Source organism: Marmota monax, unplaced genomic scaffold (assembly GCF_021218885.2).
Source record: "Marmota monax isolate L192 unplaced genomic scaffold, Marmota_monax_Labrador192_F-V1.1 WCK01_AAM20220418_F8-fsc00024, whole genome shotgun sequence".
In the NCBI taxonomy this organism is placed as follows: Eukaryota; Metazoa; Chordata; class Mammalia; order Rodentia; family Sciuridae; genus Marmota; species Marmota monax.
Window position 1 is genome coordinate 28,998,595 of NW_026695224.1, and position 24,242 is coordinate 29,022,836.

General features: G+C 49.4%; 1 protein-coding gene and 2 long non-coding RNA genes across 4 annotated transcripts in view; 2 read left to right on the top strand and 1 right to left on the bottom strand.

The window, feature by feature from the left end:
* Positions 1-3,760, top strand: part of LOC131423838 (uncharacterized) — a 245,524-nt gene extending 241,764 nt beyond the window's left edge. For both annotated transcript variants that reach the window (XR_009225919.1, XR_009225920.1), the window contains exon 4: positions 576-3,760. This is a non-coding gene — a long non-coding RNA (uncharacterized LOC131423838). The remainder of the gene's footprint in view (positions 1-575) is intronic.
* The window catches only part of Maf (MAF bZIP transcription factor), a 309,968-nt gene that overhangs the window by 19,681 nt on the left and 266,045 nt on the right, over positions 1-24,242 (bottom strand). The window lies entirely within an intron of this gene.
* Positions 8,582-18,845, top strand: LOC124086723 (uncharacterized). Its single transcript, XR_006849897.2, has 3 exons — positions 8,582-8,711; positions 14,022-14,140; positions 18,411-18,845. It is a non-coding gene; the product is annotated as an uncharacterized LOC124086723 (long non-coding RNA).

The following is a 24,242-nucleotide window of genomic DNA, read 5'->3' on the forward strand; positions in this document are numbered from 1 at the left end:
TTTTGCTGTCTTCTCCTTCCCCACCCCTCCTCCCTTCCCTGGAGCCCCTTCCTCTATTCTGCGGCTCTTCCTCTTTAACTCCTTTCTTTAGATGACCCACTCTCGTTGCTGAGGACTCAGGTTAGAAACCTCCTCTTTGGAGTTTCTGTCCTTATTATCTAAAATTGGTCTCCCTATGACTCTATTTTTTCTCTTCTTTCTCCTTCCCTCCTTTTCCGGTTCCTTTTCTTCCTTTCTCCATCATAGGATTTACTTGCAGTTGCTCTAGGTGTTTGTTTGGTCTGTCTTTGACACGGTTCAATTTTCTGCCTGTCCATAACCTAATGGCTTCAATGCTCCCTGCACCTAGTCCAGTACCTGACACAAAGCAGGTGTTTAATGGGAATGTGATTTTTTTTTTAATACATGTCTCAGAGCAATGATTTTTTTTTCCTTCAATTCTCTGGCCTGGCTTTCCACATGAACTGCATTAGCCAGTTATCAGCACCCTCCCATCCTCTGCTTTCAGTTTACAATATATTATCATTGCTATGTGGCTATATTTTAAAAGATACTGTTCTTTCTTCTCTGGCCAGATGTGTCCACAAGTCCTCGTTCCCTTGGGAAGTACTCCCCTGATCCCAGGCTCCTTGGTGTTCATCCTCTCATGTTCTGATTCTGGTGTTTGACGTTTGGAGCTGTTATCCTTGCAAAGGAGGCATCCAAAGAAAAACGGGGGCTTCTGATCCAACTGCCCACTGTGATGGCCACACCTGCATCTTTCAGGTGATCTGAAGAGGAAAGCTCAGCTGTCTCCAGAGCCCTGAGAAGCCTCGGAACGTCATCTCACCTCTTCGACACTTGCCAGGATGAGGAAATGAGAATAAAACCACGGTTCCTCTTGCTCTGACCTTGAGCTACAATTTACATGATGTCCGAGGTGCACTTCCCCAGGTGTGAATCAGTCCTCATTCTGGTGCCTGGGGGAGGCTGTACTTCTGAGCGGTGGCCCTACTAAAGCATGTGATTCCATGATGTTGAACACCAGGTTTGAGGTTCCTGCACATTTCCTGTCTATTTATAGAGTCTGGGATGCCATCCAGCAAGTCTATGGATTGCATCAACCAAATAATAAACTTGTTGGAGAAATCCGTTCTGTGTCAATTCCACTAACGTGGGCTTCAGCTCACCCCCGACCGCGCCCAGCTTGGCCTTACTTTACAGGGTGCTCAGCCATCCTAATTTGCCCATGACCAGGGGTTTCCAGGACTTGGGACTTTGAAAGCTGAGCCTGGGACATCCCAAGCAAACTGGATGATGATTACCCTCACTCTATTTTTCTGCAATAATGCTCTGGTTATGTCAGCATTGCCCATCGTCGTGATCATTATCATTATCATCATCAGAACAGTGACGATTTCCAACCCCCATTCAGCTATGTGATTCTCAGGCTGCACACAGGTATTACAGGAATCTGAAAGGACAGTTTTGTACACATCATTCCTTACTCCAGGGTGGACCATGCCCAGGGGTCTACTCTCCAGTTTGCCAGTGTCCAAACATCACCTTCATCGGGACTATTCTTCTTTCTTTCCATGAGAAAAGGCTTCATATTTAAAGTTGTATGTGTGTGTGTGTGTGTGTGTGTGTGTGTGTGTAGCAGAAGAGCCCTTTCTCGAAATGAAATATTCCACAGATGCCTAACTCCACAAAACCTTGAAGGTGAGTTGCTCTGGTCTAAAGGAGAACCGAGCATCACTCCCAAGACAGCATCTTTGGAAAGCTTACTGGTCTCCTCCATGCTGGCCCGCAACATCTGACGATATTGGAATGAAAAATTTAGTAAATGAGATAGCTATGATTCTACAAGGCAGAGTTGGCAAATTTGTTCTGTAATGGGCCGAGTGGTGAAGGTTTTAGGCTTCGTGGGTGCATGGTCAGTGTCAAATCCTTAGTTCTACCTTCACACAGAGCAGCAGGCCTAGACAGACACCAAAGAAGGCGTGTGGCCAGGTTCCAGGGAAACTGTTTATGGACACAAACTTGGATTTCACATACTTTTCATGTGTCACAAAATATCCTCCCCCGAAACCATTAAAAATTGTAAAAGTCTTTCTCAGCTAATGAGCATACAAAACAGGTTGATTTGACTCCTGGGCTGTAGTTTGCTGACCCCTGCTCTACAGAGGTGTCCACAGCCTGGTTTTGAGTCTTGCCTCTGAGAGTTACTATCTGCACATTTGTGGGAAAGTCATTTAAACTCTTAAGCCTCATTTTCATCCATTGCAAAAGGGAGTATAAAAGCCTCCGGGAACAGAGGGCTTCTATGGGAACTCTTCCTTTCCCTTGATTTTTCTGTGAACCTAAAGTTGCTCTACAAGAGAAAGTCTGTTTAAAAATAAGTAAAATCAAGTAATAAATTGAGAATTGTTTTTCTGAGGACTAAATGAGAGAATAGAAAGTCTTAGCCCAGGGTGGACACTGTGCTGTTTATACCCCGTCTCCATGGAAGCTGTGGAATGCCCCTTCAAAGTCCCACTCCTCATTGTCCTTCAAACACCTGGGACCATTGCAAGGCACAGCTCCGAAGCCATGCGCCTTAGAGCTAGGATCCTGGGTCAGTTTGGGCAGAGCTGACCAGAATCAGCCAATCAGACTCGCCAGGGTACACTCCTGTTCCCCTCCTGCTGCGAAGGCCCGGTGCTGGCTGAACTCCCGGACTCTTCCCTGGGTAAAAGCATTACTTGCTTTTCTTCTGCAATTTTTTCCAAGGATACAAGCAGTGCTCATTTAACAGCCTCCATCATTCTTCCCTTCAACTGCTGCGCTGGTTTCCCCGTTTTGGCACTGAGATTCTTACACAATCCCTCCTGCAGGCCCCTGGCCTCCCTCCTCCAACAGCCTCCTGGTGGGCGTGTGGGGAGGCTGATAGCATTTTCCTATTCCTTCCTTCCTCTGAAGGATCCGCTGAGCTTTCTCCTCACCCTTATCTCTTTCTCCTTGACTTTGCAACATGGAACACTTGCTGTCATTCCTGGAGCAGGGGCTATTTCCAGCCTGGCCATCCCCAGCTCATCCCCATGGGCACACCCAGGGCTTTGGGCTCCCGTTTCTCCTGCTCTGAGACTTGTGAGGCTATTTAAGGTCTCTTTATATTGTCATCACCAAAGTAATCCTACGGGTTCTTTCGTTTCTTTAATTCCTCTTTGATTTCTCAGCTCCACCAACTCAGTTGCTGGGTCCCCAGTCCTAGGTCCCTCCCAAAGCCGTTGGGACATCTGTAACATGCCTCATCAAGCCTTTAAAAAGAACTGTCTACATTTCACTTTCCTTACACTTCCATTATAAATTAATCCATACGTCTGACTGAGGGTGCAGACAAGTCAAACACTGAGGAAAATAACAATAACCTTATTCAATATTTTTTTGGAATAATTTTCCATTGAAGGATTTAGACATGTTCTTGTGATCATCCTTTTATTCTTTCTGTCGCTATATAGTAGTAGATACTGATAAAGTCACTCAGCAAAAGAGCATTGATATTTTTCTTTGTTATTACTGTCTGAGTGAACCTCACTTTATGATTTCATAATATTCAAATGAGGCATTCTCTTATGTTTTATTTCATCATTTCTATTTTATTGAAATGCGTTTCCAGTTTTTGCCATTATAAATAATACTCCGAGGGGCTGGGGATGTGGCTCAAGCGGTAGCGCACTCGCCTGGCATGTGTGCGTCCCGGGTTCGATCCTCAGCACCACATACAAACAAAAGATGTTGTGTCCGCCAATAACTAAAAAATAAATAAATATTTAATAAATAAATAAATAAATAAATAATACTCCGAGCAACACCTTTGTGCTCAGATGCTGTTTACTGTATCTTCAATCACTCTCATGTGGCTGGTTGCTACAGGTGGAACAACTCTATGAGCAACTTAGAAATAGCTCTACTTTAGAGGAAAAGGTATCGTCGGAGTCGCTGGTGAATGACATGTTCGGACTGACTTTCTGCTTGTTCTGACTGGCCTAGAATCTCCGTCCCTGGACTGCTCTCCCTCAGAGACTATCCTGAAGGAACTTAGTGCTCTGTCACCTTTGCTCCAAACCAGGAGCCTTCCCTCCTGGTTGCAGACTGAACCAGATCAACTACAGGACCAACCATTGGTTCTGGACATAAACACCAATGCCACCATTTGTGATTGGGCCTGACCTTTCTGAATCCATCAACTTGTCTCTGATATATGACAAAGTCGAACTGCTTGAAGAATAATTCCAGGAATAGAATCCCCAAGTTGACTCATTCCTGATGGTGGCGCAAAAGGAATGTTGGAATCTGTCACTGTGAAAAGCCATGGAGACATCGAGCAGGCGCACCTGCACCTTGGCCCTGGTTCAGTTTGAGGCTACCCCAATGTGTCTTCTACGGAACACGTTGAGGCTAAATCATTTCCTGGCTTCCTCTCTCCCCAGTCAGGTGTCTGCTGCGCACATGCCTCTAAATATGCCTCGACACACACATTTGAATGACTTCTGGAGAAGCAATGGTTGACTTCAGGCCAAGAAAGCTTATTTATTTTATTATTATTATTATTATTATTATTATTGCTTTTCCTGTTAAATAAGATCCAAGGGCTTGCTCAACCCGTAGTGGTCTCTCTGTGAGGACAGTTGCAAGGTGGATATCAGAAGTGACTGGAAGACCTCTCTCTCCTCGTCTTGGGAGACAGCTGCCTCCTGTGTCAAGTGACACCAGGGAAATTCGCTACCTGCCTTCTTTTCAGAATGAATAAAACTCTATCCAGAAAAATCCATTTGGAGCTGATCTCCTTGCCTTTGCATTTAGGGAGCACGCACCTCACAGCAAGAGCAAACCTGCTTTCCTGCCAGAGGGGGCCTTAGAGCACAGCCTGAGAGCTTGATCCAGATTTTAGCTGGAGGTCACAGGCAGCCACTTCTAAACTCCTGACTATGGGGCAGTCCTTGGCGTGGGAAGACATCTCTCTCACTATCTGCACAGATTTGGGAGTGAGACGCAGAGCACTTCAGGGCAGGTGCACCTGACTGGCAGACTCCGAGCTCACAGAGGTAGTGTCTGCCATGATGTGGGATGGTGGCCACTCTGTTTTCCTAAGCCTAGCTTCCTCCCTAATAACGGGTTCCTATAACCCTGCCTGGAAGGAGAGAGACGTGTGGTGTTCAAGATGATCAGTGCTGAAAGCTATCACCTGCTAAGTTAGAGAGAGGCTACTGAATTGCAGTGACCAAGTGAGAGGCAATTAGCACCTGCAGGTCACTCTTCCCTCCTGAATCGTGTCCACGATCCCCTTGTACAGGTGAGGAGAGGGAAACTCAGGTGGGTTTGTAGAGTACCTAATGGCCTCCTCGTGACTTACATTCACTCCTTTGACTACCACTCAATGTTAGTTACCTGTGGAAAAATTCATGTGATCACCTGCCCTCCAAATGGGGACATCCTGGGAAGGTACTTGGGTGGACCTCGAGATGACTAATAAGATATGTCCCCAGCACAGGGTTTTAGCCACAGACATGGGCCCCTGGACCAGGACAGCCAGGTGTTCCCAGTGGCCTGGCCAACCTTCCTGAGTTCCAGACACTGTGTCCTGTGTCTGGTCATCCCCACACAATGGCTACCACCTTCGGGTACGTTGTTCTTGGCAGCCAGTCTTGAGGAAATTTTGACAAGACACTTTATACGTTTTAAACATCTCCTCGCTGGGTGCATGTGTGAGTCTCTACATGAGATAAAGTGTCATAGAACTATACAAAAATATGAAGAAAGGTATGCCAACTGCTGAAATCCAAATTAGGTCTGCTGCTCAGCTGATAGTATTGTACCAGTGTCAATTTTCTGGTCTTCTCAGTGTACTGTAGTTGCATAATATATTATCATTGCAGAGAGCTGAGAGCTTCCTGTACTATTTTTGGTACTTCTTGAGACTCTAAAATTATTTTGGAATAAAAAAAATTAAAAATATAAGTTATATCCTTTGCTCTATTCTTCCAGAAAATTATTCTAAGGAAATAAAGATGCACACTGAAACAGCATAGTATCCCCCATCGGAGGTTTTCAAGTAAATGTGCACCCAGCTGTTCAGTGGGGGCACTTAGCATAAATCATGCCCGGGTGAAGGATAAAGGCCAGTCTGCCAGGGTGATCTTGTACTACTGTACTTTCCCAGCTTCAGGTGAGCTACTTAAAGCTGTTGCATCTGGCTCCTCATCTGTAAAGGGAATATGTGTGATAATGTCCACCTCCGTGCACTGTTCACATGCGGGATAGAATGTGGCACCTCGTGTGTACTCAATACAGAAGAGCTCTTATCATGTTCAAAAAGAATAGGGGCTGGGGATGTAACTCAGTGGCACAGTGCTGGCCTAGCATGGGTGAAGCCCTGGGTTCAATCCCCAGCACCAGAAAAATAAATAAATAAATAAATAATAAATAAATAAATAGATAAGCAAACAAATAAATAAATAAATAGAGCCATGAGAAAATACATATCTTTTATCTTAGTAAAGATAAAAGACTACAAAGCCACATTTATGCTATGTTTTAATGGCAGAGAGTTGCATCAAGTCATAAGCAGAGGTCTGAAAACAGCATTATCAGTAGTGAGTACATTTTTCTTTTCCTTTTCAATATTCCTCTGATTTCCAAAACTAGCTCAGTGGGCACCCATCTTCTGAAATTTTAAAATAAGAGTAAAATGCTACCCTGAGATAAAAATGAATGAGCAGATGACCGTGCATCTCAGCCACTCTCCTGTTTCGGCTCGGGGCTTGCAGTGTCTCTGGGATGCCCGGGGCCTCCCCAAGGAAGCAGGAGCAGCGGGGAGCCAGGGTGTGCGGCTGTGCGCCCCTTTTCAATCCCTGCAGCTGGGGCTCTGGGCTTTGCAGGTACATGCAGTCTGTCCGTAAAGCAGGTGCCACAATCAGGAGAGCACGGTGTCCAGGAGGTGGTCCTAGCAGGAGGTCAGCTCCCTGTTTCTTGCAGACCCCACCCCAGAAACCATGTTTCCATCAAACCCCAGACACAGGTCAGGTAGGGAACGGGGCTAGGGATCAGGGCTGCACTGAGCACTTCTCTGGGGACAACCTGCTGCGTCTGCTGCTATTTTCTCTGCTTCCCTCTTGCTCTTCTACTCCGAGATGGAGCCAACCCACAGCAGGTGGGCTGCTCCCCTCCAGCCTATTTGTTTCATGAAGGTCCATGATGGGCACGTGGAGGGCATCTGCTATTCATTCTCCAGGTGCTGCCTACTTCTCTAATCCCCAACTATGACCCTCCAGGAAAGGAACAAGGAGCCGCTGGCCCTGGGCATGCAGAGGAATTTAGAGGTCAGACCCCAGAAGGTCTGCAGTGGTCAGTTAGGAAGACAGTGAATGGTGTCATCTAGATAGACACCTGCTGTCCCTCAAGGGCCTGACCAGCCCTCCTACCTATCCTATCTCTTTGTCCTGCTGGTTCTCGTCCAGGGGAGACCTGGATGTAAGACCACTGGTGCCTGGCCGCATCTGGGCAGGGAGAATGGACAAGAGGCAGGGACACAGTCTCATAGCTGCCTACCCTCCTCCTTGGGGGAATCTCAGAGCCCAGCATATCCTGGCTGAGAGGAGAAAAATCCCCCCAGATGCCCTATGGGATCCCCCTCCTTCATCCTTACTAGCATCAAGCCGCAGAGTGAGTGTTCCTTGTGGCATTTCTCCTCTTAAAACTCACCTGTGGCTTTCCATGGCATTTGTAATAAAAGCCACGTCCTTGTCAGGCCTTCATGCTCCAAGGCCCCCTGCTGGGTCCTCTCCCTTCTCAGTTCTGCTCAAGCCCTCCTGGCCTCTTCTACATTTTGGGAGCAATTGCGTGGCTCCCGAGTTCCAGATGTAAAGGCTCAGTCCTCAGGGGGTCCTCCGGGTGGCAGTGTTTGTATTGGAAGGTGCCGGGACCTTTTAAGAGGTGGGTCCTGGTGGGAGGTCCTATAGGTCATTGGGGCATGTCCTTGGAGGACAGTGTGGGACCCCATCTCTTTCAGAATCTCTGTTTCCTGGCTCAGATGTGACCCCTTGATCCGCCATTGCCACTCAGCACCTCCCCAAAAGCACAAGCCTGTGGGGCTGCCAGGTCTTGGATGTAAACCTCCAGGGTGGTGAGCTCCATTAGCAAATCTTTTGATTAAGCAAGGCCCCATGGGTGTTTCATTGTCCTGGTGCAGAGCTGAAGGGTGCAGCCTCCTCCTCCTCCTGTGAAGCTCCAGCCTCATTCCCCTCATGCTGCTTCCCAAACCTGGGGAGCAGGGCACCCACCGCCCAGCAGGGCAGATTCCTCCTGGCACCTCATCTCACCAGCCCAGAGCTTCCCCGAGGCCCCGTGAAGTCGTGCCACTCACTTTCTGCACAGCACTGATCACAACACATGATTCTATTATGAATTTGTGCTATGGTTTGAATGTTTGTCCCCTAGAATGCATATCCTGGAAACTTCATCCCCAAAGTCACATGTTCAGGGTATTTGGAAATAGGACCTTGGGACATGAGGACTCTGCCCCTATGAAGGAATTAATCCATTTGTGGATAAATGGGTTATGGAGGGGCTGGCCTTGTTATAAAGCAAGCCCTCTCTGCTCCCTTGCTGTGCCTCCCTGAGTGATGGTAGCAGGCAGGTCCTCACCAGATGCCAGGCAGATGCCAGCACATTCGCTCGGAGCCTCCAGAACTGTGAGTCAAACGCACCCCCCTTCTTCATGCACTAGTAGTCTGTGGCATTCAGTTACAGCAATAGAAAACAGACCGAGACGATTTGTTTCATTATGGACCCTCACCCACTTCTGGAAGGTCAGGCTCTTTGGTGCACCTGAAAACTCACTTCCCAGAGAAGCGGGTGACACTCTGTCTTGGGGTGAGGGGGGCTGGGTGCTGGTCCCCTGCCCCAGCCTCTGGCTGGCTGCACAGAAGGAGCATGGCTGGGGTGTGACTGGCCCTGTGATGTGTCTCCCTAGGGTCTCAGGCACCACAGCACATCACAGGGCATCTTGCAGCCCAGGAAAGAGGAGGCGAGACCCAGGCAGGGCCAGTGTGGATGAACAGTGGGAACGGCTTGCGGAAGGCTGCCTCTGCAGGCCGCCCCAGATGTGTCTTCAGGATGGCCGTGTTTGCAGGCTGTGCCACCTGCTGTACCCAGCTGGAAGAGGACTGCCTAGGAATTTTCTTTGAGTTTCCAGGCTAGGGGTGTGGTGTGGTGCGATGGTGGGATGGGAGCGCCTGCTGCCAGGTGCCAGAGGGGGGAAGGAGAAGGGAGGGAGGAGGGAAGAAGCCTATTACAACTCTTTTTTTTTTTCTGCCTATTTTTCTCTTACGACTTTTTTCCAGTTAACATGTGTCATCTACTAGCAGTCTCCATGCACTTGCCCATTTATCTCATTTTTCATCGTCTGTTTTACCATTAATAGCAGCTTTACGAGAGCAAGAGTTATACCATTTTTTGGACTCTGCCTGACCCGAAAACACAGCTTGGTACCTGGTAGTGGCTCAATAACAAATCTTCGAGAGGAAGCAAGGGACCCTCTTCCCAGGTGGCACAGACCAGTGGGCCTTCCATGGGTGGCAGCAGGGGTGCCTGATGGTCTTGGGTGTCCTGTGGATAATGGTTCTTCATTTTAAGAAAGATTTTCAAGAACTCACATTGGTATAAAAAGTGAGTTGTCATCCCACCTGCGACTTCATGGATGTTATTGCTTGGAGTTAAGCCCAAATTGAAAAAAAAAAAAACAATGTGAACTGTGTTAAAGGGAGCACAGAGTCCAGGTGGGGAAAGGCACAGCTGGGGCTGATGGACCAGGCTGACCTTCTGGGAAGATGACTTGCAACAGCCTGGTGCTCAGATCAGGCAGAAGGTGTGGAGGCTTCGGCCAGCATCGGAGCGAGGAGCTGGGCTGGTGCTAAGGGCGTGGGCACAGGGAGCTGGAGCAGGTGAGGAAGCCAGGCTGGGGAGGGGTGGAGGTACGTGCGTGGCTCCCACCTGTCTGCCTTATTTTAAGACTTAGCACAGTCCCTTGCACACAGTAGGTGCTCAGCCAATATTTAATGAAGGAATAAAGGGGTGGATGCAGGAGTAGCTGAGTCTCTGCACCCACCAGATCCTACAGGGCTTCCCATGCCCTTCTCCCTGAGGGAAGCAGTCTCTCGGGAGAGGAGAAAATTAGAGGGGCTGGAGCCCTGCAGAGGGGTGATCCCCGCCCACCTGGACTGGCTGAAGAGAAGCCTGCTTCTGGCCAGCCTTTGCGGGTTTGTGGAGACAAGTTAATAGCACAGGTGTGTAGCAGGCGGGATGTGATGCGGGCAGGGCCTGGCTGGGGGACGTGAGCACTCCCTCTAATCAGCCTTGGCCCGGGGTTCGGGGTTTTGCCAGGGCGCTGAGAGAGCTCCTCTCTTTCTCTCACCAGGGAGTGGGGAGGGTTAGCAGAGGGCTCCGAGTCTCATGGAGTTGCTGGCACAGACTTCTCAGGAGCCATTGCAGGACTCACACCAATGTGGGGACAGAGCTTCTCCCTCCCAGGAGGACCAAGGACAGCTCAGCAGTTTCTTCCAAAGAAAGAAGCCAGTTCCGTCCAGGTTGTCACACTCAGGGCAAAGGGCTGGGCTAGGGTGCCAACATTTAGAGTCCCCAGTGTGCACCATGTGACTTTACCGTGACCTTTGATGACTACCTCTGCAGGTGTGGCATCCTGGGTTGGGAAGGTTGAGGCCCTTAGCTAGGGCCATGCAGCCCTTAAGTGTCCCAACTGGAATTGGAATCAGGGTCTTTCATCATCTAAAAATCATGTTCTCTCTAATACTCACGGCCATGCACTCCATCCAAAAGAGACCTCTGGGCTATGTGCCTAGAGCAATAGAAAATGTAGACTAAGGACAGGAGACTTGGGACAGAAATATTTGGGGACATTTTTGTGGCTAAATGCTCTGGACCTGGAGAGAAAGCCTGAAGACACAATCTATTAGGTCAAGGGCCTCGGGCAGAAATCTCATCTGATCGGTCAACCCATCGGGAAGGGTGCTTCAGGCAGGGGGAACAACCCGCGTGCAAAGGCATGCGGGGTGTAGCATTAGGATGAGGGTGTAGCAGGCCATGGGCACAGAGGGGTGGGCTGCACTGGGGACCTACCTGCCCTGCTCTCCCCCTGGAGGACAATCTGCTCAGACCCAGGCCGCTCTCCTGGATACTCTGCACCATGTAGAGCTCCTCTGATAACAGTCTAAGCTCTAGTCTCTTCAAGGGTTGATATTCTCTCAAATAGCAAAGGGCCATCCTGCTCTACAGGCCGGCGGGTGGAAGGTGTTAAACAAGGAAGGGAAACGATCGCAGCAATTGCTGAAGAACTTGGAAGTGGTGTCTTGCTCTCTACCCATGTATGCTTCAAGCAGAATCAAGGAGAACCCAGTCAGATCTGCCTTCAGCCTGCAGCTCAGGAGCACTCAACCACTGAACCACATCCCCAGCCCTATTTTGTATTTTATTTAGAGACAGGGTCTCACTGAGTTGCTTAGGGCCTCGCTTTTGCTAAGGCTGACTTCAAACTCACGATCCTCCTGCCTCAGCCTCCCGAGCCACTGGGATTACAGGCATGTGCCTCTCCACTGGGCTTCAACTTTGTCTTCTTGATCTGCAAACTGGGAAAACTTTGTGAGTGAAGACAGAGTGAGGAATGGCTTCAGATAGTTGGAAATATTAAGTGATGCTAAGGAAAGAGGAATTTCCATCTCTGGCTATTCCTGAGGGGAGACGTCATCACTTTTCATGTTCTTCCCTGAAAGCCTAAGAGAATTTGAAGTTTGGGCCATAATTGTCCTCCCTAAAGGGACGATGCCCAGATGGTACAGTTCTGACATCTAACTTGGTTTCTTCCTGTCAATACACTTTCCCCTGTAGAGCCCCGGGGCCTCTTTCCCGATTCTGTTTTTTATTTTATTTTTTTTTCTCTTCTTCAAGCCAGTCTTAGTCAAAGTGTCTCTGCTACTTTCTAAAACGCAGATTTTTAAACCAGTTGTGTGTTTGGGTGGGGAGCAGGCGCAGAGGGCCTCTTTTCTCCTGCCACACTCCCTGATGATCAGCAGCAAGACTCCTGGTGCTTGTTGCCAGTTCAGGAGCCCTCGGAACTGCTCTCCTCCCTGGCAACACGCACTCTTGAAGAGCTCCGCCCCTCGGCTGCAGAACAGCCTCATTTTGAGGCAACTCTACAATTGCCATTCTAGGTGGCCCCAGACCTCTTCATCCCTCTAGTGCTGTAAGATTGGTTTTGGTGCCTGGAGGTGTCGGATAGTCCAGAAGCCAAGTCTGCACTTGGCAAGAGCCCTGAGACCGCCATACCTGGGTGAAGACCCCAAGAGAGCCCTGTAGGAAAAGGTCCCTCACACCCATTTGACAGAAGGTGGTGTGGCCACTGTGAGGGGTGGAAGTAGCACTGGAGGTAGGCCTTCTGTCTCTGTTCAGAGAGAAACCAACAATGGCTGCTTGAGCCTGAAAATCCCCAGGGCCTCGGAGACCACGGGAACACTGTGGCAAGTTCTTTTATCCAATCCACATTGGAACCAAACACTTGAATCCATGTCTATTTCCTCCCTGAAGCTAGTAACTTGCTCAAAACTTTGGACCCAATTCAATACATGGCAGAGCCAGGCTTTGAACCCAAGGGTCGAGCTGTGTCCTCTCAGACGCTGCCTCTCCCGTGTCAGCCCAAAGCATGGTGGCTTTCTCTTAAGACATTGTCGTCTTCTGGGAGTAAAGCCAAGTCCTCCTCCAGGAAGACCTCAATGAATGCTGCAAGCCACCAACGGTGTGTTTTCCCCTCGGAACAACTGACCTCCCTCCTCAGTTTCTCATGGATCTGAAGTTCCCCATCTCGAAGGCAAAGGCTGTTGCTACTAAAAAATATATATATATATATTTTCAAGTACCAGTTCCCTCCATCTCATACTTCCTAAATTTTAATTCATTACCAAACTCAGGAGAGGCTCAAAGACTTGCAGAGTCAAAGGGGAAACTTTGAGGAAGGGAAGCTGTGGGAACCAGAATTTGCCTATGACTAATCTTTGATCTTCCATTGAAATCAACTGTTCAAGAAGCTCTTTGAAAATCAACTGATTTTGAGATCAAGTAAATTTTTTTTTACATCTATGGGTTTCCTCATCTGCCATTGAGGATAATGTATTCAAAGGGCCTACTCCATAAATGGGGGTCATTGTTATTGTTTTAAAAAGACCCATGATCACTATTGGTCAGTTGGATAAAAATGCATTTCCCCTCTTTCATCTAAATTCATTGAGTATAAGATGGCGGGCAAAAATCACAGTGTAAAGATAAAACTTTAATCCTGGATCTCATCCTTAAGCATAGTACCAGTCCTCTCTCTCTGAATTCTCTTGGTGTTTTCACTGGGTCTCATTCCCCACATGTGGTCAGGACAGGGACTAACCTCTTAGCCTCTTCTCACTTCTCTCCTTCATCTGGTTCCCCAATCTTGACCTGTTGGCTCAAGGACTCCAAAGGAGAAGCTAATGATACACCTAAAATACAAGGTCTTAGAGGTGGAATCTGAGGACTACCAGAGAAGAGGGGTAGCTCCCAAAAGAGGCAAGAAGAGCCCTTTTAACTACAATATAAATGCCAGAGAGGTAGAGAAAGAAAGGAGTTGGCAACAGAGGAGAAAGTAATATGGCGGTAACAGAACTGGGGTTGTCTCTGTGGAAATAACTCTGTATCATGTCAAGATCTTTCCCTCATCTGTGATGCTGAACATTATTACTTACATAAGAATTAGGTTTCCAAGTATCATTCAGGGACATTAAAGACAGTGAGGTAGAGTGGTGGAGTTGACTGGGTAAATTCATTTACAAACTAGTGCATTTACTAACAATGTATTAAGCAACTACTATGTGAGAAAATGGATATAAGACTTGTCAGATTTAGCACTGAACAAGATCCTGCTCCCTGCCTTCCTAGAAAATGTCTAATCAGTGAAACTTTCATGGCAGGAAAGAGGAGACGGAAATGTCTGCAGGGTGTCATGGTATTGACACATCTTCCCTTTGAAACCTTGAGCACGGACACAGTCCTGGATTGGAGCACAGTACGGACCACAGGGTGGCCCTCGGTAAGTGGCTGCTGAATGAATGACATTATTATTTGCCAGTCTGTCTCTATTACTAGACTGTGAGTTCTGTTAAGCAATAATCCCTTATCCACACAATACATTGTAGAGTCAGGATAAACTAGGAGACCCCAATATCCCAGAAGTCATCATGGATCCATCTGGGGGATTCTGTCCATAAAGATCCATGCAGACAAGGCAGTCGCCATCTTGAAAATGGCAGGTCACTATGTCTACCCGCCAAATCATGCTCTGGAGCTCTAGCTAGCATGGGTGGTTAGACATGACAGCCTGGAAGTAGTTCACATCGTTGCTGCTCATGACTCACTGGCAGGACAAGGAGGCGAGGAGACGTGTGAGCTCTGCAGGTAGTGTGCATGTGTGTATGTGTGTGTATATGTGTGTGCATGTGCACTCGTGTGCAGTGGGGGAGAGGCACAGCCTTGGATCAGTGAATGGGAGGGGGCTTCCAAGGGAAACTGAGAGGAATCTCCTCTGCATGCTGCTCTGGGCTTGTCCTTTGCAGATCCAGCACCAAGGGTAAGGACACATGCCGCAGTCCGGCTGCAGCAAAATAACCGGGGGGTGACGAGCAACTTGTGTACATTGATACAGCAGGAGTGGGAGCCGTTTATTGTAGGACAACAGAGGTATTTATACATTCCACACAGCTTATCTAATTAACTTAAACTAGTTACATCAGTCAACCAATAAGGAATCTCCACACTTAATGGCTCGCTGGCGTTACTTCACAAACCACTCCCTCTGGCAAAATGCCAGGCACCATCCAGACTGGTTTACAGACTCTAACAGACACACAGAGGGACATGTGGACAGAGGACACAGAGGGACAGGTGGGAGACATGGCCTCTGTGAGAAGCCAGGTGGTATGACAGGATAGTCACTCACTGGCTCTTGGCCTTGGGCAAATGCTCAAGCCTCTACCTCCCCTTCTGCCAAGTAGGATTCAAAAGGGCCTGTGCTTCGATTGTGTCATGTCAAGACCTGAGGGGACAACAGGTGAGGAGCATGTAGTTCAGGCACAGGACACATGTCTGTGGAGGACGAGGCTCTGGAGGAATATCCTAAGCAATAGATGGTTTCTTTGCACTCAGAATGGGAGGTGGGATAGGCTGTGGGGGGTGGGGATATTCCCCTGTCCACTCTCAGGAGCTGGTGAGTGGGGGGTGAGGGTGCCCTGTCGTGGCTCTCTGGCTAATGGGACTTCTTAGATGGCACCTCCGCTATCGTAGTACTGTCTGAGTAGTGCTGAGCCACATCCTCTCCCGAGGGGAGCAGGATTTCTGAGTTGTCACCTAACATCTTGACGGTTTTGACCCAAACAATACATCCTAAGGAAAACAGAGTGGCCACTCACAGGCCTTTTCCCACCCCTCATGCCCTGCAGTACCATGCACTGTGGGCAAAGCCGCTCAGCCCTGGGGTGGAAGGCAGGTCCTCTCACTCCTGGACCTGTGGGTCCTCTTGGACTGGGGGCTAGATCCTGCTTGAGGAGGAATGCTGTGTTTCTGTGTTCATGAGATCCTCATCTGTCAAATGGAAACCAGAATCATGGCACCCGCCTCACGGGACCTTTGTGGACATGAACCCAGATCCAGCACCGGGCCAGGAGGCAAGTCCCGCGAGCAGTCGCCAGCGCCCGCCCATCCAGGTACCACAGTTCACGGCCAAACTAGGAAGACACCCGTGGATTGCTCCAGAATTAAGGAGGAAAGGCCGGTGTGCGGGTTAATTGAAAGTAACTGGAAGAATGAACCAGCCCAAAGTCCTGGCTGCATGAAATCAGGCGAGAAAAAAGCCATTAACTACAGCAGGGAGCCCACGTCTAGGCCTCGATTTCAGATGAGGAACCCAGTCTTGAGAAATAAATCCCGATACATTGTTGTCCCCGGGGCTTCCTCTGGCACGTCCCTGGCCACATAACCTTAGATGATCCTTTCCCCTTTGCACCTTTCTTTCTCTTCCTGATAAATGGAAGCATAACCAGGACCCCTGAGGAGGGTGTGGATGAAAGAAGATGGAAGTCCCTGAGCTCTTTGACTGACATGGGCTAGTTTCTAATTTTCCCACCTTATTTTTTTTTTTTGAGAGTAACTTCTTCTCATCCTGAGGCCTGTCCCTACATTGGACACTTGGTCTCCAAGGCTTATTGACACCGTTTCCCACCCAAGACATTTGTTGCTGCCTTACAGACCCGACACCACGGTCCATCCTGGAATGGAAGATGGATCAGACCCCAGACGTCCAGCAAAGGGATGGTCTCCGGCATGGGGCTTCTCCCCCCAGCCAGGCTCCTGGGGAGTTGCCCCTTCCCTCTCTCGCTGCCCCCAGTGGATCAAACATGGTTGTGCTTGTGGGTTTACAGATGGTCCCCTTGGCCTGGGGCACTCCTCTGCATGAGTGATCTTATACCTCTTTTCCTGTCCCTGGTAAATGGGGGTGCTGGTGTGGGTGGAGTGGGGACCTGAAACCCAGTTCCCATCTCAAGTGGGCCAACACCCTTGTCTTGGTATTGGCCTTTTAGCTCTTTTTTTTCTTTCTTTCTGTTTTCTTTTTTTTCAAGTCTAAGATCAGGTTGTGATTAATGGCATCCTGAGGTTCCCCCATGCAGAAATAAGGTCATGGTGAAGAATAGGGCCGTTTTGAAACCCTGGTGAACTTCAGGGGCCAGAGCAGAATGAAGATCACTCTGGTTTTGGCTCATCTTCCTTCTCTGTGGCCTGTGACTTCAAGGCCGGGGCCGTCCCTGCCTCTCAGACTTCCTCTCATGCAAATGGCCCCCAGAAGGGTGAGGAGCAGCCACGCTAGAAGAGGAAGCGGAGGGACGCAGCCAACTGCGACCTCTGAGGACCTACTTTCTCTTTTCTAGGCGAGCACCCCGGGGGGTCTCCCCTTGAGGGGCCCCATCCCGGTCTCTGCCCTGAGCCAGGGCATGCTGATGTCCAGGATGCCCCACAACCTGGAAGCAAGAGCCGGGAGGCTGCTGGCCCAACCACTGCTCAAGAGTCCCTGCTCAGTTCCATTCAGAGAAAGACCACAGCTCTGAGGCGTCGGTGGCTTTCCCACCCTCCAGCCCTGCCTGTCGCCCCTCTTTCTGGAGCTCAGGACTCCACACCACCTCTCCTCAGCCGTGTGGCTCGGAGGAGGCTGGGAGCCCGTAGGACTTGACAGCACAAAGATCAGGGACAACCGAGCTTTAGGCCAGAAGGGCCTGGATAAGCCCTAAGAAGGCAGACCCCTTCCCACGCCTCTGATGGCATCTTAAAAAGTTCTACTGTGTGCTGACCTGAGGGCTGCAGGGGCTTGCTTCTTGCTGGACTGAGTTAGTGGGCTGGTGTGCGTGACATATTTCTCGAGAACCCTAAGTGCCACAGGAGGGGGTGTGGACAGAGGAAGGAGGACAGACCGACAGCTCCAGCCCTGGCTTGCGTCCGAGTCTGTGAGACCTGGAGGCTCTCAGCCTGGGTCTTTGGGCCTCAGTTTCCCTTCTGGGAGCAAGAGGGCTGGAACCCCCTATCTTTCTGTCCCTCTGTTTCGTAGTCACAGAAGGAAACATTCTGTCATAGCCCCGTCATCGTCTTAGGAAGGAGTGGCTCACTTCCAGGAATGATCCTGAGTGTAGATGCAGCGGTTCTCGGGCCCAACCATCTCTCGAGAAATAAATGCATTGATGATTATGTAAGAAGAAGGATGCAGAAAGTCCCTACCGGTCAGGATTTTGTTAGCTGTCATTTACCTCCGGCTGCCATTCACCAAGTGACTCCAAGCAGTGTGGCGTGGGGTGGGGGGGGGCTCTGGACACCTTCCCCCATACGTACACACAGTCTACCTTGTGAGTTCAAAAACGTGGCCGGGGCTTTGAAGTGAGAACCAAGTCAGGGCCTGGATCCCTGCTTCTCCACTTACACAAAGGGGAAGAGAGACTTCAGAAGGTCCGTAGTCGCCATGGCTCCTGTTCAGTAAGATTTTCAAGTCTCCTAAGATACGTAAATGCCTCTAAATCTCATAAAATAAATAAGACCGTTTAGTGCAGCAGAATGAGAGCCCAGTAACCTCGGGGGGAAGTCATCGGAAACTTCCAGGATGGAATTCCCTTAGCTGCACAGTAAAGAGATTGAATCTCCCCCTCCCCAGAGTTTCTTCCCCTCCGTGGTCTTGTTCCCCTAAGCAGATGGCCACGGCCTGAGAGTTATTAAAGCATTAAAATAGTATCCATGAGCCCTCAGTTGCTTCTTTTCTCTCGCACACCCAGGTCTGTTGATACTGATGAAGATCGGTCGTTGATGAAGAACTATCAATATGCACCTCTGTGGCTAAGGGGGCAAGTGGCTCCACATGGCGCCATCGTGTGAGATGTGGCTCCAGACATCCTTCTAGCTTCCTTCCCTCCTTCGCCAAAGGGACTAGAAGTTTTCTTTCAAATATGCTTTAAATGGGGGGATGAGGAGCTGCTGGTGGGAGATGCAGGAAGAGGAAGGCATCAGCAGCACCAGGGAGGTGTCCAAGAAGCCGCCACCTGGAGCTTAGGATGAAGATGAAGGGTCCACTGCCTCTGTCCTGCGTGGACTCCAAGAGCAAAGAAGGGGTGCTATGGGAAATGGGATCTGGAGGGCTTTTCTCCCCCACGGTGCCTCTCCATTCTCCAAATAGGGCCTTTCAGACAAACAAGGGGGTCTTGTTCTCCCAGAGACAGGCGCGGGGGACCTGTGGTGGGGAGAGGAACGGGTAGGGGGTAAAGAAAACCTGGGCGAGTGAGGGGCAGGTGGGGGCCCAGCTGGCAGGCACCTCTGATGAGAGTCAGCTTGATGTGGCCGTCTGGCTCCTCGGAGCGCACTCAGGGACAGAGGTGTGGAGCGGCACAGTCTGTGTTTGAAGGTGTTTCTCTACAGCAAGCACCGGGCGGGGAGGAGAAAAACCTAAACCACTTCAAGTGGATTCTGAGTTTGAAAGCCACCACATGAAAAGTGCAGAAACCTAAGCCCCCTTGAGTCCCGGCCCAAGAGTAACAGATGGGACGGCAGCGGCCCAGGCCTGGCAACCGGCTCCCTGGGCCCCTTGGGAGCGAGTGTCTCCACTGCCAAGTGCACCCAGGGAGGGGGCGGGGAAGCTCTCAGTTCTGCACACCGACAGCTAAGAGCTGGACCGCGGTGCTGCTCCAAGCTGGTGCCCAAAGTGGGGTGACTTTCATTTGTGGCCACATGGCCCAGCCTATCTGGAACTTCCTGAGGGTTAGGGTACAGGGGAAGCGTTTCAGCCTCCAGGGAAGACCCCAAAACACACCATGACCCAGTGCTGAGTTAAACCCCTTACACCCTCCCTCCCAACCACGCTCCTTTCAACCCTGCTATAACCCCTCCTGACACCCACACTCCCATAAGGAAGGAGCCCCAAATGCTTTCTCACCATGTCTGGTGTCTCTGCTGCCGCCCTGACCTTTGACCCAGTTCCTTTGCCCTCTGCATGAAATCTGCCAGCTCCTGACCATCAGCTGTTTGTTGACTGACCCCTGCCAAAGTCTGATCGGGCCCTAAACTTGGGTGAGATTATTTTGTTCCTCCCTCTTCTCCTATATTTCATGCACTCTGAATTATAAATTACAAAAAAAGAAGTACGCCCCAAATCAAAATATCATCTCCTTCTGGAGTTACTGATAGTATGATGTTGTGAAGATTCACCAAAGGTGGAAACTTTCTTTTGTGGTGGTGTTTGGCAGGGGCCTTAAGGTCCCCTTAGTTGGACCCCTTGGATAATCCAGAGCTGCTGTCTGCTCCCCACTCTCTTCCCCCAACCCCTTGGGAACTTCCTCTCGCTCTCACCCCAGCTGGGGCGCAGTGCAACCCGTTGTCTTCTACAGAGGTCGCGGCATCAGAAAGTCATGGGCTCAGACAGTGCTGGGAGAAGAGAGAGCCAGGGCTCATGGGGGCATTAAACACCATCTGATGGTGGAAGCTGGGCTGGGTCAGGCCTGGTTGGACCTCAGATGGAAGAACGGGTATTTCAACTAGAGGCCAGCCTAGTTATTGCAGTTATGGGAACCCATCCTCCACTTTACTGGAGTGTTAAAACCCTATTGCTGCTGTAACCAATGACCACAAACCTGGACTCTGAATGACACAGATTTATCTAGAAGTCAGAAGCTCATATTGGGACTCACTGGGGCTAAAATCAACACATCATCAGGGCCATATTTCTAGGAGAGACTCTGGGGGAGTGCTACAGTATGAACCTGTTCCCCACAGGCCCTGTGTTGGAAACTCAACCCCTAATGCCACAGTGTGGAGAGATGGGGCCTAGGAAGAGGGGACCAGGTCACGGGGACTCTGATCTCATGAATGGACTAATATTATCACAGGGGTGACCTAGTTGTGAATGTGACTTCAGTCTCCTATTGTTCTCTCTTTCTTGCCTTTCTGTCTTCTACCATGGGATGATGCAAAAGGAAGCCCTCACCAGATGGGGCACATCCACATTGAACCTCCAGCTTCCAGTGCTGTGAAATAATCTCTATATTGGTATAAATTACCTAGTCTCAGGTATTCTGTTTCAGCAGCCTGTGATGGTCCAAGACAAGGAGCGTCTCTTTAATGCCATTTCCTGCTTCTGGAGTCCTCTCACATTCCTTGGGTTGGGGCTCCTTCCTCCATATTCAAAGCCGGCATCATCAGGTGGAGGTCATCTCACATTGTCGCTCTGACTCTTGCACTTTCCTCTTCCACAGTGAAGGACCCTTGCAATTACACTGGCCAAGCAAGTAACCCAGGGCCATCTTATTATTTTAAGATCAGTGATGAGCAGCCTTAATTCCCCCCTCCCTTTTGAGGAAAGACTGTAAGGGTATGGCTCTGCCAGTGGCTCACGGGATTCACAAGGCCCATTGTCACTGAAAAACAGGGAAGTGAAGTGTGGGGGTTTGAACTTAGGCTGCTGGGAACTACGTTTGTGCCATCAGCACCCCCTCCACACCAAGTCAAGGCTCAGGGCAAAGGGTCAAGGCCACTGGCCATCTTCTTATGGGAAGAACTTCATTTTGAGTCAAAATGGTCGAAACTCTCCACTTGGTATAGAGGAAAGGATAAGGACTTGGAGATCCACTCAGGCTTAACTTCAAGTCCAGGAGATTAGTAGCTGTGTGACTTTGAGTGTGTTGTTTAAACTCTCTGAACAACAAAATAACGCCTACTGCACAGGGAGTAACCCTGACATATATGTTTATCATGTCTGACATACAGAATGAACAAAATAAAGACTGTCCTCTCTACAGATTAAAAAAAAAATAGTAGTTATTATTGATTGAGAACTGACAAGACAATCACTCTCCTAAACCCTCCCTTGTTCATTATTCATTGAATGCCCCCAGACAGCAGTGACTTTACTGTTTTCAGAAGATGGGTAAACTGACATGGAGTGGGTGGAGTGGCTTACCCCAACCCACGACCAGATGAGGAAATGGGATTTAAGCTCAGAGAAGACGTCCAGAGCACATGGCTGTAAACAGGTTGTCTTGGAGAGTCCAGATTCTAAACATTTAGTATCATCGTCAACCACGGTGACGGTCTCTGCCTTTTTATTTGGAAAATACAATCTGTGACCCGAGGGAACTGCAGCCTCCTGACTGTTCATTTCCATTTTCCATGAGGGGGAGGGGAGGAGGGGAGCCATGGTGCGGTGTCTCTCTGTGCAAAAATGGACACAAAGGCCATTGGAGACCTGGTACTGATTGAAATATAAATTTGAGATGGACCACAGACTCCACTTTGGAATTTTTAATGTCAGCCTTCAAGCCCTAACTGAACAGCAGGCTTTGAGGGACTTTTTATATAGCAGGCCCTTGACCCTTCCGACGGATCCAAATCAGTGTTTGAAGCAGGCCTCCTTGGGATTTGGGGGCCCCACCACAGAGTTGTCATCCAAGAAAGGAAGGTTATGAAAGGGGCTGATGTTTACCCAGCCTTCTGTGGCCACCATTTTTCCGTCTTTCTGTCTCTTGAACTATTTCCCTGGGGAGAAGTCTACATTACACAAGGCAGAGGGAGCTTGGGAACGCATCAAAAGGCACAAGTGTGTACCATAAAAGGGTCTTTTAAAAGTCTGGAAGGAAACCAAACCGGTCCGCATTGTGTGTGTCCAGCAGAGGACTTGGTTGGAACAGAGAGATCCAGGCTCACCCAGCAGAGGTCACTGCCCTGGGACCTGCAACTGGACACCATCTACGAGGGAATATCATCTGGTAATGAGGACGGCAGCATTGCAGATTGGAGACAGAAAACTTCCACGTGAATTTCCCAGGGTGTCCTTGACAAATCACCATGAACTGGGTGGCATAAAACAACAGGAATTATTAATTACCTCATAGTTCTGGAGGACAAAAGTCTGAGGCCGAGGTGTCACAGGGCCATGCTTCCCCTGAAGACTCCAGAGGACTCCAGGGGAGGGTCCTTCCTCACTTCTTCCATCTCAGGGAGGGGCCAACAGTGCTTGGCATTCTTGATTTGAGGCTGTATCACTCCAAGTCTGCATTTGTCTTTGTGCGGCACCTGCCTTGCCTGTATTTGTGTGAGGAACTCACTCTCCTTCTGAGGACTTTAGTCCTGGGTTTAGGACCTGCCCTGGTCCAGAATGACCTCACTCAAACCTGGTTACATCTGCAAAGACCCTCAATGGTCACACACACAGCTCCCAGGAGCTAGAACTCCCTGATTTCATTCAAGGGATGCATTTCTACCCACCTCAGCTTCTCATAACGCATGACACCTACCAGGCCCTGCCTTTGTTCCGGGTACAGTAACAAGCACATCACAATGATGATGTCAACCCAAATGAAAGGGCCACTTTTGTAGGTGTTGAACGTCAGCAATTTCACATGGTGAAACCCAAGATGGTACTGTTGAGCCCTCTGAGATTAGCGCCATTACTAGTGTATCCACTGATGGATAAGGGAGCGGAGGCACCTAGATTTTTCAGAGATGAGGTGATGATGTTAGGAATCGTACAGACCCTAGTAAAGACCATGCCTCCTTATCATGCCACCAAGAGGGAGTTACCTGCCACCTCTAAGCTTCAGTTTCTCCAGATGCAAAACTAGAGATGACTTTGATGTTATAAGGCTTATGTACATACACAGGACAGTCACTCATGGATGGCTGACTGGGGAGCAGGTTAGCCAAAGGTTCTCCTAGGTTTCTGGCTCGTAGGAGATACTATGCTGCTGCCTCTTAACGTGTAGTCTAGGGGAACAAAACACATGGGAACCACTTGGAAGTGGGGGCATTTGCTAAGAATGGGTTCCATACTGAATATTGAATTGGACTTTCTGAGTGAAGAACCCGGCCATCTGCATTTAGACTCCCCCCTTCTCCTGGCCTGGTCCTGGGAATACGAGATCATCGCTGCATTGAGCAAACGAAAGTCTCCATTCCTTTCAACAGGACACAGTGGGCTAATTAGGACAGAACTGTCCAGGTGTCTGTCACTGCAAGCTCAGAGACAGTAGAGAGAGGCAGAGGGACTAGTTACAGCCATCATTTTCCAGGGGTTGGAGGGGGGTGGATGGGGCATGGCCCCTTTTAAGGGGACAGTGAAACTTCAGTCATCTTTCTTGCATGTTTGTGACCCTTTTGCCACTTGAATGCAAATAAATAGCATGCTTCAAAACTGCAGGATCAAAAGTCAACGCCATCTTCTTTGTGCAAGTGAAATCCTCATGCTTTGCTGGTACAGAGAGGAAAAGGAAACTAACGAAATCTCCTTCCAAGATTTCTTTTTTCCTCCTGCAAATCCTCTGGCTTGCTGTCCCATCAACTCCTTCCCTCACCTAAGCACTGTTTTTCTTTTGTGTTCAGTGCTGAGAGGCCCTTGTCTTGCACACGGAGCTTTTGGAAATAAGATGCACCAGTCAAGTGCTCTTTTGGGGTCCGAAATCACAAGAGCTATTGATGGCCTCTGTGTGCGGCTTTCGTGGGTAGAAGGGACTCACAGTTTCAGAAAGCCAGCCTTGCTCTCCGTGTGATTTGCGTAGTCAGGAAGCCCAGGGCGCCACCCAAACAAGGGACCCGCCCTACCAGTAGGGCAGGAGATGGAGGCTCCC